Below are 18,439 nucleotides of genomic sequence, written 5' to 3'. Positions count from 1 at the left end.
GCCACTGCACTCCAGCCTGGGCGACAGAGTGAGACTCCATCTCAAAAAAGAAGTAACTTTTTACAATTGAAAATATGGTTAACAAAATACAACTTGCTAGATGGCTTGGAAAATAAAATTGATGGAATGTCTGGAATGCAGACAAAACATCAAAAAGACAAAAAAATACAAGACGAGAAATAAAATACGTCCAGGACTTATTCAAGTTCAACATTCAACCAGTTGACACTCCAGAAAGAGAACAGAGACAACAAAGGGCAAGGGGTTACCGAAGAAATAATAAAAGAAAATTTCCTAGAGCCATGAGTTAACCGTGTTGAAGCCCAGCCATGTGTCATGTACCTTGTGGATACTGGAGCTACATACAACTGCCACACGTTCCTGCCACATGGTACTGAGAATCTTGGGAGAGAGAGACAGAAACCAAACAGTTGCATAAATTAATGTAAGATTGCAGCTAGAATGCAGAGTGCAAAGGAACCTATAAAAACTTAGGCCAAGGCAGAGCCTCCTGAGACAGGGATGTTCAAGCTCAGAAGCAACCAGGCAGGAAAGAATGGGAGGAGTTTTTGGCAAAGGGAACAGCATGTGTAAAGACTGTGTGGCCAGAGAGGGCATGATGAGTTTGAAGAGTTAAAAGAACACCTGCATGGCTGGAGCTAAGAAGAGGCTTCCTAGGTGGTAAGCAGTGGAGGAGGTGAGGAGTAGATCCAACCATGTCAGACTTTGAGGGCCCAAGAGTGATAAGAAGCCAAGTTTTAGAGACAAAAACAGGTCCCTAGGGAGATAGAAAATGCTTTCTATTCCTTCTGGACACCAAGAAACAAAGCACAAGTTAAATCCTCAGCAGCTACTTACTTCTCTAGTGCTGGATGGGACTTCCTACTCCACTGTGAAGAGCTCAGTCTGGCCCTGTCCTGTGCAGCACAAGGAGGGCAAAGCTCCTTAGACTAAATCATGGTGCTTTGGTTTTTAAAACTTGACTGAAGGACTTGGGTGACCGATGGGTGAGCAAGAGGAAAGTTGTTTGGATTCATGGGTGTACATTTAAGCAGTTTCAATATTCCATGTTTGAGTGCAACTGTGATGCATATTGATACATTCATTTTGCACATCTGATTATTTCTTTAGGATCTATTTCAAGAAATAAAATTTCTGGTATAAACAGATGGGGCATTTTTAGGGCTTTGGCCCTACAGAGCAGTTGTTCCAGTTTATAGCCCCAGCAGTGGATGAGTGTCTGTTTACTCAAACTCTCCCCTGCCCAGCTGTCATTATTACTATATCTTTCTAATCTCTGCCAATTCAGCAGGAAAAAAGAGGTATCTTGTGGTTTTAGTCCTCCTTCTCCTCTTCCTCCTCTTCTTCCTCTTCCTCCTCCCTTTTTAAGACAGGGTCTCAGTTGGTCACCCAGGCTGGAATGCAGTGTCTCAATCATAGCTCACTGAAGCCTGGACTCAGGCAATCTTTCTGCCTCAGTCTCCGGATCAGCTGGAACTACAGGTGTGCACCACCATGACCAGCTAATTAAAAAAAAAAAAAAAAAACTTACAGAGGGCTGGTTGTGGTGGTGGCTCATGCCTGTAATCCAAGCCCTTTGAAAGGCTGAGGCAGACAGCCTGCTTAAGTCCAGAACTTTAAGACCAGCATGAACAACATAGTGAATACACAAAACACAAAAATCCGCTGGTTGTGTGGTGGTGTGCACCTGTAGTCCCTGCTACTTGGGAGGCTGAGGAAGGAAGATCGTTTGAGCCTGGGAGGCAGAGGCTTCAGTGAGCCATGATCACAGCACTGGACTCCAGCCTGGGTGACAGAGTGAAACTGTCTCATTTTGTGGGTATGGGGTTTCACTTTGCCGCCCAAGCTGGTGTTGGACTGCTAGCTTCAAGCAATCCTCATACCTCGGTCTCCCAAAGTGCTGGGATTACAGGCGTGAGTCACTGTGTTTGGCCACATTTCTTTTATTATTCTCATGGTTACAGTTGTTTCATATATTTACGGGTCATTTCTACTTTTTTATTTTTTGAGATGGAGTGTTGCTCTGTCACCCAGGCTGGAGTGCAGTGGCATGATCTCAGCTCACTGCAACCTCCGCCTCCCAGGTTCAAGAGATTGTCCTGCCTCAGCCTCCCCGGTAGCTGGGACTACAGGTGCCTGCCACCATGCCTAGCTAATTTTTGTATTTTTAGTAGAGATAGGTTTTCACCATGTTGGCCAGGCTGGCCTTGAACTCCTGACCTCAAGTGATCCACCCACTTCAGCCTCCCAAAGTGCTGGGATTACAGGCATGAGCCACTGCGCCCAGCCATATCTACTTATTTTTAAACTATATATCCATGCCCTGTGCCCATTCCTATTGGGAATATGTCTTTTTACTATTGATTTGTACCGATATTAACTCCCTGTGTGATATACATTTAATTATCCCAATTTATCATTTGCTTATTAATTTTATGATATTTTTGTATCATAAATCTTTTTGCAGTCACGTTTCCAATCTTTCCTTTATGATTTCTATTTCCATGTTAAACTTAGGATGGCCTCCCTCACATTGACATTACATAAATGTTTTCCTCTATTTCACTCTATTATTTGTTTGGTATCCTTGTTTACATTTAACTCTATCCCATTTGGAATTTATGTTAGTATGTGGTTTGAAGAAAGATCAAATCCTTAATTTTTTCAGCCATATTTATTTCCTCTCCATTTTGAAATGCCAAATGTGTCATTTTCTAAACATTTAAAGTATACTTGGGACTTCTGGGCTTTCTACTACATGACATTGGTGTATCTTTTATAACTGTTATAGCCCCCTACATTCTTTTTTTCTTTATTTACTTGATTTTTCTCTCCCATTTACCAGTGATTTTAAAATGAATTTATCAAGTTCACTACCACCCTCCCTCCAAACAATTCCTTTAGGACCTTGACTGGAATTTATAAATTAACTTTAAGATAACTTCCCTTGCAATGATAATTGTCCCATCTCTTGGCTTCAACGCCCCACATTAGAGCATGTTTACAATGAGCCAAGGTCAAATCAGTGCATCCAGCAGGTTCCTGTCCCTGCCGGGAAGCACAAGTTTCTCCCTGTCCCCTGCCCACCCTGCTGGCTCTGGCAGGCCCTGAAAGGCCCATTAGGAAGAGGCCACTCCTCCATCTTCATTAACACCTGTGCCCTGGGGACCAGACGAGAAGTTCTAGGACTCTTCCTAGAAAGTCCTCTCCTCACCTCTCCCCACATACCATGCACTTCCCCCAACAATGTGAGGAGCAGCTGCAGATTCACCATGCCCTGCCCCCAATCTAACATAAGCACTTAGAGTTGGAGTCACTGAGGCTTCAGGGAGAGGGAGGGACTTGCCTGCCACATCCTGGGGTCTTGACTGGGTAGGTTTCCCTGGGAGACCAAGAACACAGATGTTCTGATGTTCTTTATCATATTGATGGGGGAGGAGGGTGGGTGTTGAGGTTTACTAATGACAATTTACAGGAGTCAATTACAAGTGAGGATGAGCACAGCAATCCCAACTGCAGCCTCCTGTTTCCCTCCTCTGCCTACCCCACCCCACTCCCACCTCCACGGCCCTCTATAAACTGTGGCAGATGGACCTTGGTAACACCACCACCCGGGGCTTGTTAGAAATTAGAAATGTGGCTTTCCGGACCTGGCCAAGCAGGAGGCGCCATCATGGGAGTTGACATCCGCCCTAACAAGGACCAACAAGGTTCCGCGCAAGGAGCCCAGGAGCCAGGATATCTACCTTAGGCTGTTGGTCAAGCTGTACAGGTTTCTGGCCAGACAAATCAACTCCATATTCAACCAGGTTGTACTGAAGAGGTTGTTTATGAGTCACACCAACCGGTCACTCTGTTGCCCAGATGATCCTGAAGATGAAGCTTCCTGGCCGGGAAAACAAAATGGCCGTGGTCGTGGGGGCCATAATGGATGACGCGCGGGTTCAGGAGGTACTCAAACTGAAGGTGTGTGCGCTGCGCCTGACCAGCCGGGCGGCCGCCGCATCCTCACGGCAGGGCAGGGGGCAAAATCATCACTTTTGACCAGCTGGCCCTGGACTCCCCCAAGGGCAGTGGCACCATCGTGCTCTCTGGTTCTCTCAAGAGCCAAGAGGTGTACCGGCACTTCGGTAAGGCTCCGGGAACCGCGCACAGCCACCCCAAACCTTACGTCCGCTCCAAGGGCCGGAAGTTCCAGCGCACCAGAGGCCAACTGGCCAGCTGAGACCACAAAAACTAACCCTGGAGCCTACCCTCTTATTAAAAAGATTTTGGAAGAAGAGAGAAAGAGAAAGGGAAAGAAAGAAAAGGAGGAAAGAAATGTGGACCCCACCCTTGTCCTGCTGAGTCAGAAACTGCGTTTCAATCAAATCCCCAGGCAATTGTGTGCACGTGAAAGTTTCAGAAGCTAGGATCCCGAGACTCACCTGAGCTGGATGGAGCTCACAACAACCGCTGAGATAATCACCCACCCTGGCCCCGCCTCTCTTGGGACAAGCCTGACCTCAGGAGTAGGGCCTGGGCAAAGCTGAAAAGTGAAAGAACCAAAGCTTCTCTCAGACACCAGGTGCATCAGAAACCAGCCTATTTCGTGCGTCGAGGGCTGTGTGGAGTGATGGTCAAGCATGAGGTCAGTGTGACACACACTTGGGTTCCAGTTGTTGCACTGACCCTTACAGGGGTTGTGACATGGGGCCCTCTATGAGCCTTAGCCGACTTACCTGTCAAGTGGCAAGAACTATACCACCCCACAGACCTGATGGGAAAATAGAGGTAAGTTTATCAAATGTCCAGGAGAGTGCCACATCATAGTGGGTATTTACTACAAAGGATAATATTGATGCAGGGCAGGTGAACCCCAGAATTGAGACTTAGCCTGGAGGGTTTTTGGCTTCTCTCAGGAAAGAATTTAAGGGTGAGCCAGTGGTGTTAGACAGCAACTTTTATTGAAGCTGCAGTGTACTGCAACAGCAGAGTGACTGCTCCTTGTGGGACAGGGCTACCCCACAGGCAGTGTGCCAAGAATAGCAGTTCACAGGCAGTTTTGTAGTCACATTTATATCCACTTTTTTTTTTTTTTGAGATGGAGTCTTGCTCTGTTGCCCAGGCTGAAGTGCAGCCTCGACTCACTGCAGCTTCTGCCTCCCAGGTTCAAGCAATTTTCTGCCTTAGCCTCCTGAGTAGCTGGGATTGCAGGTGCATGCCACCACTCCCGGCTAATATTTTTATTTTTAGTGGAGACGGGGTTTCACCATGATGGCCAGGCTGGTCTTGAACTCCTGGCCTCAAGTGATCCACCTGCCTCAGCCTCCCAAAGTGCTGAGATTACAGGCATGAGCCACCGCACCCACCATTATCTCTAGCTTGGACTTCTGTGAGCCTCCTCACTGGTTCCCTGCTCTCACATTGAACCCCTAGACTCTTGTCTTCATCCAGCAGCTAAAACAAGCCAATTAAAGCAATCATGTCACATCACTCCCTGCTTAAGACTCTCCAGAAGAAACTCTAAACCCGTTTCCTAATTTGAAGACCTTAAATGATGATTCCTACCTTACTATCTCTGTCTAACCATATTTTAGGCTACTCTTCTCCTTGTTCACACTATATTAGCCTCACATGCCGAGCCCGTCCCTCTGTAACTTTGCCATCTCCTACTCTGTCTGCCTATAATCTTCTCCCAGAGTAGGGTTGGTTCCTTCTGGTAATTCAGGTCTCAACTCAAATGTCACCTCCTCAGAGAGCTAGGGTACCCCTTCTCTGTCACCCTGCATCACATCACTCTGTTGTGTATTCTCTAGAGCCCTCACCACAACAAGCAGTGGTTATCCTGTATGTTTATTTCTTTTTCTTTCTTTTTGAGACAGGGTCTTGCTCTGTTGCCCAGGCCGGAGTGCAGTGGCGTGACCTCAGCTCACCTCTGTCTCCCAGGCTCAAGTGATCCTCCCTCCTCAGCCTTCTGAGTAGCTGGGACTACAGGCATGAACCATCATACCTGGCTAACTTTTGTTTGTTTGTTTTAGTAGAGATGGGGTTTAACCATGTTGCCCAGGCTGGCCTCAAACTCCTGGGCTGAAATGACCCACCTGCCTCAGGCTCCCAAAGTGCTGGGACTCCAGGCATGAGCCACCCGCACCTGGCCCTATTTCTTTACTTGGTCATTGTCTCCCCATCTCACACCCCCACCATCCATAGAATGAGGGATAATAAGGATTTTGTTTTGTCCACTACTGTATATCTAGGACTTAGAATGGTGACTGGGACATATTACGTGCTCAGTTAACGTATATGAATAAAGTAATAAAGATGCTTACTCTTCACCCTCCTTTCTGCTACCTTCCTGCTGAACTGTGTGCAGTGGCTGGCTATATACCATATCAGCCCAGAGCAGTGTTTATAATGGCGGTTTTCAGGCATCTCCTCTCCTTCAGATGCATGAATTAGAATTTCTGGGGGAGTGTCCTGGGAATTTTTATTTGGAGGCCACTGCTTTGGATAACCAAGAATTGGTTCAGGTCAGGGCCTAGCAGAAAGCCTTTTTCCTCCCCCCCTCTTCAAAATATTGTGACTGACTGTGCTTTCAAGGGGACATTGATAGCTTCATCCTGGTATGCAGGAAGCACTTAAGAACTATTGGAAAGAAGATGAAATGAAATCTGTACTTAGTTATTACAACTTTCTTTTGTCTCTTTTTCCCAAGATACCAAGGGCAAGTAATTACAACTTTCTTGATGCAGTAGAGGAATCACTGATCTGGGAACCGAGAGGACTGGGTTTGTCCCCCAGTTGTTGCTGCTTCCTAGGGAGGGCAGCCTCTGAGCCCCAGATTTCTTATCTATAAAAAGGGACAAGTAGTACTTAGACAATGGAGTTGTTTCATTCATTCATTCATCCATTCAAACGTTTATTATCTCTGCATACTAGGACTGAGCCAAGGCCCAGGTGATATAGAAATAAGAGGCTAGGCATGGTGGCTCACACCTGTAATCCCATCACTTGGGGAGGCCGAGGTGAGTGGATCACCTGAGGTCAGGAGTTCAAGACCAGCCTGGCCAACATGGTGAAACCCCATCTCTACTAAAAATACAAAAATTAGCCGGGCATGGTAGCAGGCACCTGTAATCTCAGCTACTTGGGAGGCTGAGGCAGGAAAATCTCCTGAACCCAGGAGGCGGAGATTGCAGTGAGCCAAGATCACACCACTGCACTCCAGTCTGGGCAACAGTGAGACTCCATCTCAAAAAAAAAAAAAAAAAAAAAAACAGACAGTCATTGTGAGGAATAATGATATGTGTCCCCAGAATCAAAAGTGCCCCACCCTCTCCCTGTTTGTAGCTGTGGTCTCAGTGAGGCCCCAGAGCAACACAGGAGAAAGGACCTGCTCTGATACAGAGTCTGCTGGAACTTTATTTAAATCATGATGCCTCTAGCATTATGGGAACAGGCATGAGACATCCCAAGCCAGCTCAAAGGAGTTAACTTTCTTCAAAACTTATATAGAATAAATTCACTTTCTATGCTACCAATCTTCATTCACTCATCCATATGACAAATATTTACTGGATATTCACTACTATTCCTATTGGATGTTGTGCAGCTGGTGGAGGAGGTTGCCATTTGCAGTAAAGGAAACATTGGCTAAGAAACAGGTTTGAGGCTGGCCGTGGTGGCTCACGCCTGTAATTCCAGCACTTTGGGAGGCCAAGGGAGTCAGATCACTTGAAGTCAGGACTTTGAGACCAGCCTGACCAACATGGTCTCCACTAAAAATACAAAAATTAGCCAGTCGTGGGGGCATGTGCCTGTAATCCCAGCTACTCAGGAGGCTGAGGCAGGAGAATCGCTTGAACCTGGGAGGTGTAGGTTACAGTGAGCCAAGGTCATACCACTACCTGGGTGACAGAAACTGTCTCAAAAAAAAAAAAAAGGAAAAAAAATTTGAGGGAATATTGTGAGTTTCATTCTAGAGAAGCTGAGTTTAAGGGCCTATGAGAGACACAATGCCTGGAACTTAGGGAAGATGCCTGGCCTCCAATGTACAGAAGATATTGTAAACTATGCGTGCAGGTGTGCTAGGGAGAGAATGTAGAATAACAGGGCCCAGGACCCTCGATCTTTTTCCACTGCAGGATCCCCCCAACTTTCACCACCAGAACAACCCACACCCCATAGTGGAAAGTGAGAGGTATAATTAAGGGAATCAGAAGAAGGGAGGTTGTTATGCCCTTCTCTGGAGTCTTATTAGTCATTTTGCTCTTCTACTTTCAGCCTTTTGATATCTTCTACAGCGTTTGCCAATGAGTGCTGCAGGAATTCTTCGTATATCTGGGTGCTCCCAACATCCCTGTTGTGAAAGGAAGGAGAGTCCATCATAAAAGTTTTTAGCAGCAAATACATATATATATTTTTGCTTAGTGTTACTTTATTATACAAGTGATTTTTATTTTTATTTGCACAAATTTATGGGGCATGTGTGAAATTTTGTTACATGTATATAATGCATAGTGATCAAGTCGGTATTTAGGCTGTCCATCTCACGAGTGCAGCACATTTTTGTTTAACCCTAGTCACCCTACTATGCAATCAGTCGCTGAATTTATTCTTTCTTTTTTTTTGTTTGCTTTTTTGTTTTGTTTTGAGACAGGCTTACTGTCTTGCCCAGGCTGGAGTGCAGTGGTGCGATCTCAGCTCACTGCAACCTCAGCTCACTGCAACCTGCACCTCCCAGGTTCAAGCAATTCTCCTGCCTCAGCCTCCCAAGTAGCTGGGACTACAGGTACCTGCCACCATGCCCAGATAATTTTGTATTTTTAGTAGAGATGGTGTTTCACCATGTTGGCTAGGCTGGTCTCGAACTGCTGACCTCAGGTGATCTGCCTGCCTCAGCCTCCCAAAGTGCTGGGATTACAGGTGTGAGTTATCACACCCAGCCTTGAATTTATTCCTTCTAATTGTATGTCGGAGCAAACAATTTGAAGGTGAAATTTTGAAAATCTCATTTAGAGTGGTACCAAAAATTGTATAAAATACCTGAAAATAAATCTATCAAACCTCCACACTGAACACCATAAAACATTGTGAAATTGAAGAGGAACTAAATTAATGGAGAGATATGCCGTGTTTTGGATTGGGAGATACAAAATTCCCCAATATAATATTTTCCCAATTTATCTATATACTCAATGTAATTCCAATCAAAATTTTCAGCAGGCATTGTCATTTTGTTTTTCTCGGAATTTGAACAGTTGGTTTTAAAATGCATATGGAAATGTAGAGGACCTAGAGTAACTAAAACAATTTTTGTTTTGTTTTTGAAACAGGATCTCGCTCTGTTGCTCAAGCTGGAGTGCGGTAGCACCATCATGGCTCACTACAGCCTTGACGTCCCCTGGATCAAGCAATCCTCCTACCTCAGCCTCCCAAGTAGCTGGTATGTGCCACCACACCCGGCTAATTTTTTTCTATTTTATATACATATGTAATTATATGTGAGATATATATAAATATATAGATAGATATGTAATGTATATATACACTAAATTAGCCAGGTGTGGTGGTGTGCAGCTGCAGTCCCAGCTACTAGGATAGGGAGGCTGAGGTGGGAGGATCGCTTGAGCCTGGGGGATTGAGGCTGCTGTGAGCCATGATCACGCCACTGCACTCCAGTCTAGGTGACAGAGCAAGTCTCATTCTCAGAAAATATAAATGTATGTCCTGTATAATTTTGTTCATACAAAATTCTAGAAACTGCGAACCAATCTATAGAGACAGCAGATCAGCAGTTGTCTGGGACAGGATTAGAGGCAGCGACGGATGACAAAGAGGCATGAGAAAACTTTGGGGGATTATGGAAATGTTTGCTGTCTGAATTGTGGCTTCATGAGTGAACACAAACATCGACACTAATCAAGTTGTACATCTTAAAAATGTGCAGTTTATTGTACTCCAGTTATCCATCCATAAAGTTGGGGTAGGGGGAACTCTGAAAACCAGGTGAAATGAATGTATACCATTAGAAATTAGAATAGTGGCTCCATTTGGGAGGGTGGGGACCTGGAGGAAGTACAGGGGGTCTTTTGGGGTGCTTGTAATGTGTCTTGAGCTGGATGCTGGTTACACAGGTGTGTTCAGTTTGTGAAAATTCATTGAGTCGAATGTTTATTTGTGAACTTTTCTATACATATATTATATCTCAATTAAAAGTTTCTTTAGAAAAGCTCTTTCACCAGGCCTTAGATGAGTGCTGTAGTTACAGACAGTATCGGGATGATCTGGACTCCGGAATCTGCCTGTCTGGATTTCACATTGCCTATTTTTCACCGTATGTGTAAGGAAGATGCTCTTGATCTCCCTGTTTAACAGATGAAAAACATGAGGTGTTAAAGAGTTTGCCCAGGGTTACACAACTAGGAAGCTGCAGATTGCAAGCCCAGGACACGTGATGCTATCACTCACCTCTGCAGTCTCTCTTAATCTAGGCTTTACCTGATACACTTAGCACAGTGCCCAGCAGATGGGAAAGCACTGAATGCATGTTCTTTGCTGTCATTGTTATTGTTTAAGGTGTCTCCATTGAAAATACTTCCAACAAAGGAAACAAGGAAATCAGGCCCCATCAGGGCAGGCTTAAAAATCATCATCTGCCCTTAAGTGGAGCACCCAGCAATGTTACCTCAATTCCCTTTGAGTATTAGGCTTTCCCAGCAATGTGCCAAAACCCTGGTACAGAGCATTAGGCTTCTTGTCTCCCCTGTAAGTTCATCGAGAGCAGGGATCCTGGCTTCATCCATCCCTTAAGCACATGGCCTGGCACAGATCTGGATCTTTATGCTATGTGAACAAGTGAAAGGGGGAATTGGAATAGACAGGTTCTCAGGTCCCTTTTTAGCCCCTGAGGGTCTGGAGTCCTTGAAGCCGTTGAGCTTCCTCTGCACAGCCTTTCATCCTGGAGCCCATTGCAGCCCATGCCTTCCATGGGGCTGGAGATGGTAAGTGCTCTGGACAGCAGATGCTGAGATGTAGTAAAGAATGAAAGAGTGTTCAGTGGGGACCAGTAATTACTGTGAAAGATAGGAGGAGGTAGCTGGATTGGGCAGAGGAGGACTTCAGACTGCCATGCAGATCTAACAAAGTTTCAGCCCCTGCAACAGGAGGACTTGGAGTTTGAGTTGAGCAAAAATGGCAGGCCCTAGGACTCTCACTGTGCTCAGTAGTTTGTTTGAAGGCTACCCAGGAAAAGTGTGACCTCTACTCAAAAGCTGAGGTGGAGCCTGAAGATGCTAGCCACTGGAGGCAGGCAGCTGACTGCATTCTTGCAGGTGGGAGATTTGAACATCTCTGCAGTGGTCACAGTCACAAAAGAGAAGGAAAACACCCAGCAGGTTTTCCGCCAGCACCGCCAACCTTTGCCTGGCTGTTAACAGACAGCTGGGGAGCCATGTGAGGCAAGCTATGGAGAATCAAATGTGGAGTAAGGAGGTCCCTCAATGAGGAGACCATAAAGATTGGAAGGAATCAGGGCCGGCTTTTCCAAGATGAGTCCTGAAAGCCCAGATGCTTCTGATCAGCAGGAAGGAGGGAGGAGGTGATTCAGGACAAGGTAGAGTGAACCCTTTAGATTTAAAGCCAGCATTTGAAAGAGCTTAATGTCTTGCATCCCTTAGAACTTTCAGATGGAAGTACACATCATTAGTTATGACTGATTGAGGAAGCAACAGGCAGGGTTACATTGTAAAAGGATCATGCAACTATTAAGCACCAACTGAATTCCCATCTGTTATAAAGGAGACAGGAGAAAGGAGAAGGAAGGGGTGGTGTGCTATCTGCTGAGGCTTTCATGTTCATCATCCCATTTAAGCCTCAGACCAACCCTATGAGCGGGGTGACAAATTATCACCCTCTTTTTACAGATGGAAAAACCAAGCCTAAAAATGTGAGATAACTTGCCCACCACAGCTGCTAAGTGACCAAATGGATTTGAGGCCAAGTCAATCCAACCATAAGTTTTTGTAATTTCTCCCCTTCCACCACTACCCCTAGTGCCGCCATCGTTTCTGAGCACTTGTTGAGTACCAAATCACTGTGCGACATGCTCTACCCACGTTACCTTATTGAAACATCAGGACAGCCCTTATAGATGAGGAAAAGGAGAAAGTAGCTAGTCCAGGGTCATGGAGCTCCAAAATGGCAGAACCAGAATGGGTACCCTTGTCTGTTGACCTCACTACCTTCATTACCATCTACAAATGAAAAGTCATGGAGTCACCAGGTTGGAAGGGCCGTGGAGGAAACTCATTCCAATCTGCTGCATGATGAGAGGATTCTCTGAGACTGAGCAAGGTTTCAGGCCAGCAGCAGGCACTGAGATGCCAACAGCCCAGATGATGAGGCCTCAGATGGTGCTGGCCAGAGGGGTGGGAACCAGCTGTTCCTTGTCTCAAGGCCTTCAGGTTGAGTGACTACACTCCACAAGGCCTCACGTCTGAGTCAGCCCTAACCCATATCTTCAGGCCGCACTGGCAGAGCCACCAGTGCTACTGGCTCTGTGGTCTCACCTGCTGTGTGCCCCAGACACTGAGGCACACAGGTAGAAAAGGAGAAGAGCAGAGAGCCGCAGGGCCTGGGAGACTATGGCCTCATGACCCAGCAGAAGCCAGATACAGTCAGGAATCACTGCTCTACCTCCTGCTGCAGCTGTGGGCAAGTTACAAGTGAAGGACCTGTGGGCTTTGCTGCTTGGTAATCGTAGGTTCAAACTCCAGCTTCACCAGACTCCTTCCCTATCAGCTTTCTCACTGGAATATGGGGCAGTAGCTTCTTGTGAGGATAAAATGATGAAGTATCTAGCACCAAGTAGCTACCAGGCATATTGTGGCTTCCTCATCACCTGTCCTAAGAGATGAGGATCCAAGACCCTGCCCTGTCCCTGCAGCCCTTTTGGGCTAGTGTGGGGCAGATGTGACCCTTTTCAAAAACAAGTTCTGTTAAGGGGCTGAAGGAAGCAGGCCTCCCTCTGGAGCTACCAAGAAAGGATGACTACCCAGGGTGGGGGCGTCCTACTTCATTTGTGTTCCCAGTGCTCAGAGAGCACTTGCTGCTTAAACCCTCCTTGATGGAAGTGTCAGGATTCAGTCAGGGAAGAAGCAGAACCATGTGAGTTATGGGCTAAGAGATTTATTGCACAATTAGACCTTACATGATTGTGGAGGGGCTGGGAAGTAGAGGTGTGGGGAGGGATCTGGAGAGTCAGAGAAGGGGTCCACCAATTGGTCAATCTGAGAAGCTGAAACATGTCCAGCTTCTGGTGGAACCACCAAGGGCAAGGCCCTGGAGAGGTCTCTGGGCAGCTGTGCCTTGCAGAGCTCCCACATCTGTGGGTCTGCACAAAGTACCTGTAGTGGGCTTAGGGTCGGTGCAGGTCATATGGTCAGCAGTCGGGGAGAAGAGGTAGACTCAGGGCAGAGTGAGGATAAGCTGGCACCTGCCAGCACCACTACATCCATCACTACTGAAACGGAGGGGTAAATTTGATCAGGTCTGCCTGCCGCCCTGCTTGCTTTTGGCCGCTTGCTTTTTGTTTTGTTTTTGTTTTTTCCATGAACCCTGAGGCCATGGTCCACTGAAGGCTGCACCTCAACCTTCACGGGCTGCTTTATAGATCACAGTCATAGGTTGCCATGGTCATGGTTGCTTCAGCTGTTTTTCAGGAACTTGGGCCAGCTCTTGTCCAGTTCAAACCAGTTGAGACCACTGACCCTTCAACTGGACCTGTGCTAATGCCCGAGAAAAGGTCCATTTTGATGTCAGAGGGCCAAATACTCCACCTTCAGATCATGCTAATGCCATCATTTTCTGCACTTACGTCCTGTGAAATGCCGCAAAGCCCGACTACACTTGCACGAAACGAACCTATGACTTCATTTTTCCCTGCTGCCAATCACCTCTCTTCACATCTTAGACCATCACACTTCCCTAGCCCATGAGCAGCCCTAAGCCTTATCTCTGCGGAGGTGGATTTGAGAGCTGTTCTCCCGCTTCTTGTTTGGTGGCCTTGTGCATAAATCAAGACCTGTGTCACAGTGATTGATTTGCTGTGCACAGGCAGAATGGACCTAGACCTGGCCAGTGACACCGCTTATGGCCACCTTCAGACAGCAATGGCTGCCTTTTTCCTTCTGCCTTACAAATCACACAAAAATGCCCCTTTTGGCCAACTCTTCCTCTGGAAGGCTCCTCAAGGGGCACCAGCGCTGATGGGGAAGCCAGAGAAAGGCAGTTCAGGCTGGGGAGTGAAAAGCCAGGAATGTGAAGACCAACTTCTGCTTGGCCCTTACTCCCTTAATTAGAGAGGCTGGAGCCCAGGGCATCAGCCACAGGTCTCAGGACAAGCCCTGGGCCCAGGAAAACAGAGCTGGATGAATCCTTGGATACTATGAGATCCACCACCTCATTTCACAGATGGGGAAGTTGGGCTTTGACTCCTGCTGTCATTTGTGGCAGGTCCCAGGCTGCTAACTCTGTCTTCTCTGGCCAGCACCACTGCAGCCTGGGCCTCAGCTGGTAGAGCCAACTAGGCCCACCCACTGCCAAGGCAACTGTAAGAAGGGCATGCGACAGTCATGGGCAGAGCCCCGGTCCAGAACATCAGTCTCTCTGGCCTGCAGACAATTGCTCAGCCTGCAGCTGGGGCCTGGCTAGACCAGACAAGGGGCCGGGTAGACAGCAGGAAGGGCGCCTGCCCATGTCCACAGCCATCCTCCTCCTGGGCACACTCACCAAAAGGCATTCCTTTAAAAAAACAAAATTTATTAAATATTTCAAACATACATAAATCTATAGGAACCCATATAACAAACACTGGGAACCATTATCCGGGGTTGTTAGAATATACTCATATATAGTCATATTTGCTTCAGACCTTCTTTTCTCATTTTATGAACTAAAGCAAATTTATTTATGAAATAAAACCCCCAGAACCTCCCCCCACACTTATTTTTCTTCCCGTCCCCAGAGGTAACCACTTTTCTGAACTTAGAGTTTATCACTCGTGTGAAATTTTATAGTTCTGCTACTTACGTGGGTATCTTTAAATATGTTTTTAAATGTTAGCTAATGTGTATATGTGCATGTATGTTATGTGTGATTTGTAGATATTCAAAACTTTAACATTTTTTAAAGATTTATTTTTGTTAATACATGTGACTCTAGATCAAGGGTCAGCAAACTTTTTGTGTAAAATGCCAGATAGTAACATATTTTAGGCTTTGCAGACAACATATGTCTCCGTTGCAGTCTTTGCTTTGCATTCATTGTTGTGTTGTTTTGTTTTTATAATGCTTTAATATTATAAAAACCATTCTTCTTAGCTCCAGATTTGGCAGATGGGCAGTAGTTTGCTGGCCCCTGCTCCAGATCATATTGTATTGTGTGAGTATCCCACTGTTCATTCCTCCATGTTCTTGTTAATGGACATCTAAGGGGTTTCCAATTTCACTACACAAGGGTGACTATGAACATTATCATATAAATGTGTAAGTCTCTCTGGTGTGCACACCAAGAAGTGGAAGGGCTAGGCATTGGACGCAAGCATCTTTGACTTTACAATACATTATCAATTTCTCTCCAAACTGGCAGACCCAGTTTACATCCCCATCAGCAGTTGACGAGTGCTCCTGCTGTTCCACATCCTTACTGGCACTTGCTATTATAGGGCTTTCAAAATAATATGAACTGCCAGGAGTGGTGGCTCACACTTGTAATCCCAGCACTTTGGGAAGCTGAGGCAGGAGGACTGCTTGAGCCCTCCAGTTTGAGACCAGCCTGGGCAACATAGTGGGACCCGGTCTCTACAAAAAAAAAAAAAAAATTAGTCAGCTGTAGTGGCATGGCTGTGGTCCCAGCTACTTGGCAGGCTGAGGTGGGAGAATCACTTGAGCCCAGGAGGTTGATACTGCAGTCATCAGTGATCATGCCACTGTATTCCAACCTAGGCAACAGAGTGAGACCCTGTCTCAAAATAACAATAAGAATATATTCTTTTTTTTCTTTTTCTTTTTTTTTTTTTTGAGATGGAGTCTCACTCTGTTGCCCAGGCTGGAGTGTAGTGGCATGATCTCAGCTCACTGCAACCTCCGCCTCCTGGGTTCAAGCAATTCTCCTGCCTCAGCCTCCTGAGTAGCTTGGATTACAGGCATCCACCACAACACCTGGCTAATTTTTGTATTTTTAGTAGAGACAGGGTTTCACCATGTTGGCCAGGCTGGTCTCAAACTCCTGACCTTGTGATCCACCCACCTCGGCCTCCCAAGTAGCTGGGACTACAGGTGCCTGCCACCATGCCTGGCTAATTTTTCTTTTTCTTTTTCTTTTTCTTTTCCTTTTTTTTTTTTTTTTTTTTTTTTGTATTTTTAGTAGAGATGGGATTTTACTGTGCTAGCCAGGATGGTCTCGATCTCCTGACCTTATGATCCACCCACCTCAGCCTCCCAAAGTGCTGGGATTACAGGCGTGAGCCACTGCACCTGGCCAAATCTCTTTTTCTATTACATTTTCTAACCTGTTATTATTGATATATAGGAATGCTAGTATCTCATGGTCATCTCTGTGTCCATTCCCCTCATTTCTATCCATGTTAAACCTCTTCCTATGTTTGCAGGTCATTCAAGTTTTCTTTTCTATGAATTACATGTTCATATTGTTTGTCCACTTTTGGTTGGTTGACTTTTAAAAATATTGATATTTATAGGAATTCCTTAAATATTCTAGATATATATCCTTTGTTGATTATGTGAATTGCAAATATCTTGTAATCTACGGTTTCTCTTTAAACTTCGCTTGTGGTATGTTTGGTTGAATCGAAGTTTAAATACTTTAGTGAAGTCAAGTCTATTACCATTTTTCTTTTTAGCTTATGCTTTTAATATTTCTTTCTCCTGAGACAGTCCCACTTTGTTGCCCAGGCAGGAGTGCAGTGGCTCAATCACAACTCACTGCAGCCTCAAACTCCTGGGTTCCAGTAATCCTCCTGCCTCAGTCTCCTAAGTAGCCAGGACTACAGGCATGTACCAGCACACTCAGCTAATTTTTTATACATAGAGAGGGGACAGGGTCTTGTTATATCACCCAGGCTGGTCTGGAACTCCTGGGCTCAAGCAATCCTCCTGCTTCAGCCTCCCAAAATGCTGGTATTACAGGTATGAACCACCATACCCAGCCACTTTTAGTATTTTGTTTAGGAAATTACTTTCTTCTTGTTGTGGATTGAATGTTTGTGCCCCCTCTAAATTTATATGTTGAAATTCTGGCCTCCAATATAATGGTGTTAAGAGGTGGGATCTTTAAAAAGTAATTAGGTCAGGAGGGTGGAGCTCTCACGATGGGATCAGCACCTTTAAAAGAAGAGATGCAGGAGAGTTGCTTCCTGTCTGTCTTGCTCTCTGCCATGTGAGGATACAAGAAGATGACCCTCTGTGAACCAGGAGGTGGGCCCTCACCAAGAGCCAACCATGCTGGCACCCTGATCTTGGACATCTAGCCTCCAGAACTGGGAGAAATCAATGTTTGTTGATTTCTCAAACCCAGTCTATGGCATTTTGTTAGAGCAGCCCACACTAAGACACTACTCCAGTCATAATAATATCCCCCTATATTTGCTTCTAAATGCTTTCAAAGTTCGCTTTTCAAACTAGATCTTTAATGAACCTGGATTTTATTTTTGGTATGGTGTGAACTAGGGATCTAGTTGTATTTACTTTCCATATGGATAATCAATTGTGCCAACATCATTTTTAGAATATTCCATCCTTTCCCCAATGATCTACAAGGCAACTTCTGTCTTATTTCAAGTTTCTACGTGTCGTGGATCTTTTGCTGGGTTCCTGTTCTCTTCCAGTGGTCAATTTGTACATCCCCCTCAACAACATTTAACTGTCCTGATTCCTATGACATTATTATATGTACACAAATCTTAAGCCTTCCATTACCCACTGACCTCTATGTCATTCATTTTTTTGTTTGTTTGTTTGAGACAGTCTCACTCTGTCACCCAGGCTGGAGTGCAGTGGCATGATCTTAGCTCACTGCAATCTCTACCTCCCAGGTTCAAGTGATTCTCCTGCCCCAGCCTCCCAAGTAGCTGGGACTACAGGTACGTGCCACCATGCCCAGCTAATTTGTTTGTATTTTTAGTAAAGAAAGGGTTTTACCATGTTGGCCAGCATGGTCTCGATCTCTTGACCTCATTATCCACCTGCCCCGGCCTCCCAAAGTGCTGGGATTACCACCGCACCCAGCCTATGTCATTCTTATTCTTTAAAAATGTATTCATTTGGGTTCTGCTTGAAGGAGAGCCTGAGTCAAGGATTTGGGTGCAAGCATGTTTTTAGAAGATGATTCCAGGAAGCAAGGTAAGAGGGTGAGAAGT

At 45.7% G+C, this 18,439-nt stretch overlaps 1 protein-coding gene and 1 pseudogene across 1 annotated transcript in view; one reads left to right on the top strand and one right to left on the bottom strand.

The window, feature by feature from the left end:
• Positions 1-18,439, bottom strand: part of LOC117070328 (A disintegrin and metalloproteinase with thrombospondin motifs 7-like) — a 684,711-nt gene that overhangs the window by 246,602 nt on the left and 419,670 nt on the right.
• LOC117070320 lies at positions 3,695-4,788 on the top strand (annotated as a pseudogene).

The sequence above is a fragment of the Trachypithecus francoisi genome, unplaced genomic scaffold (genome assembly GCF_009764315.1).
Source record: "Trachypithecus francoisi isolate TF-2019V2 unplaced genomic scaffold, Tfra_2.0 Lachesis_group3, whole genome shotgun sequence".
Classification (NCBI taxonomy): domain Eukaryota; kingdom Metazoa; phylum Chordata; class Mammalia; order Primates; family Cercopithecidae; genus Trachypithecus; species Trachypithecus francoisi.
This window is presented reverse-complemented; position numbering and strand designations above follow the sequence as displayed.